The sequence below is a fragment of the Seriola lalandi genome, unplaced genomic scaffold (genome assembly GCF_002814215.2).
Source record: "Seriola lalandi dorsalis isolate HSWRI2012SDOR001 ecotype SW California unplaced genomic scaffold, Sedor1 jcf7180001997770, whole genome shotgun sequence".
Lineage (NCBI taxonomy): Eukaryota > Metazoa > Chordata > Actinopteri > Carangiformes > Carangidae > Seriola > Seriola lalandi.
The window spans coordinates 1-1,429 of NW_019468433.1; the positions used below are offsets into that span (position 1 = coordinate 1).

The 1,429-nt window shown below is 40.8% G+C and overlaps 1 long non-coding RNA gene across 2 annotated transcripts; it reads right to left on the reverse strand.

The window, feature by feature from the left end:
* Positions 1-167: 167 nt before the first annotated feature.
* LOC147820116 (uncharacterized) lies at positions 168-1,008 on the reverse strand. 2 transcript variants are annotated; one of them, XR_015437671.1, is made up of 5 exons: positions 941-1,008; positions 748-846; positions 494-640; positions 302-379; positions 168-228 (listed from the first exon to the last, which is right to left on the reverse strand). It is a non-coding gene; the product is annotated as an uncharacterized LOC147820116 (long non-coding RNA). The 2 variants fall into 2 exon arrangements; XR_015437673.1 differs by having other exon boundaries at positions 712-846.
* Positions 1,009-1,429: the final 421 nt, after the last annotated feature.

The following is a 1,429-nucleotide window of genomic DNA, read 5'->3' on the forward strand; positions in this document are numbered from 1 at the left end:
AATCAAACCTTAAATTATTATTTCATATAGCCAATATTTTTTAGGTTTCATGTGTCATTTCTGATATGAATAGCTTTTGATACCGTTCATACCCTTGCAGAAAAAAATAATGGGTCGAAATACAAATACTTAAACTGTATTTGAAAAGTGGGTTGTATCATTACTTACTGGGACAACAATGCTGGCTGGAGAACTGGTGGTTGGCTCGGTGGGATCGGTGACTTGGGTCTGTAAAACATTCAGTCTAAGTAACTTGTATTAAAAACTCAAATTAAACAGTTGCTATGTGATCTCTACTTACCTTTGTTACTTTTCTGGCAGCACCGAGGTTTGGCTTCGCTGCCGCGACATGCACACCACCAAATCTTGGCTTGTTAAACTGAAAGGCAACAAAGCAAAGGGCCATGTCATGAGAGGGCTATATTGTCAAACTATCATTCAGTGAACAAAATATTTATAGTCAATTTGTGAGTGTGAATAATTTTCTAATTACCATTGCCAAATTCAGTGTTGGTCGCTTCCTATGAACCACACCGGCTGCTGAACCTTGTTGCTCCATGGCGCCATGGAGAACAGGACTCGCTGTTGCTGTCTGTTGCCCCGTGGATCCCTGGGCAACATTCGCTGCAGCTGGCTGTTGCTGTAAGATAGAGTAGAAACATCACTAATTAGTTTGTGAACCTTTTATAAATATACACTGATATGTAATACCATTGACAAATTCCGTGTTGGTTGCTTCTTATGAACCTCGCCGCCTGCTGAACTTTGTTGCTCCACGGCACCATGGAGAACTGGACCCGCCGTCTGTTGCCCTGCCGATCCCTGTGCAACATTTGCTGCAGCTGGCTGTTGTTTTATGACAGAGTAGACATGCCACTAGTTAGTTTGTGAACATATGTGTGTGCACACGCTAATTGAGTTGTAAATTGGCCAGTGTTACCTTCTGAGTGTGGAATCCACACGTGCATGTCCTCACACCACCGAACAAAGATCTCTGTCCATGTGACACTTCTCAATCTAAAAATAACAGTTATACATTTGATTGAATTTCAGACAGCTTAAATCATTGCTTTTCATTCGTGTATTTAGAGTTGAGATGTAAATGATTCTCAGATGTAAATATTGATGCACATAACAGGTTTATTAATTCATAGGAACCCTGTCTTTTACTGTATTTAATAGAAGTCATAATGTTATTGTAAAGTTATTGTGAGAGTATATATAGTATATACACCTTTTGATACAGGTCATGCCACTTCTTCTGCCTGGGAGCTGGCCTGTTTCCCTGGCTGGCAGGCCAGGCCCCAGTGCTGGCAAACTTCCTCAGGCGTGACATCCACTCTGAATCTGTCATCACTTTGTGGGATTTTGCCTTTGGTGACATAAAAGCATGAACATTTTTAAAATGCATGAAAACAACATGAGTGCA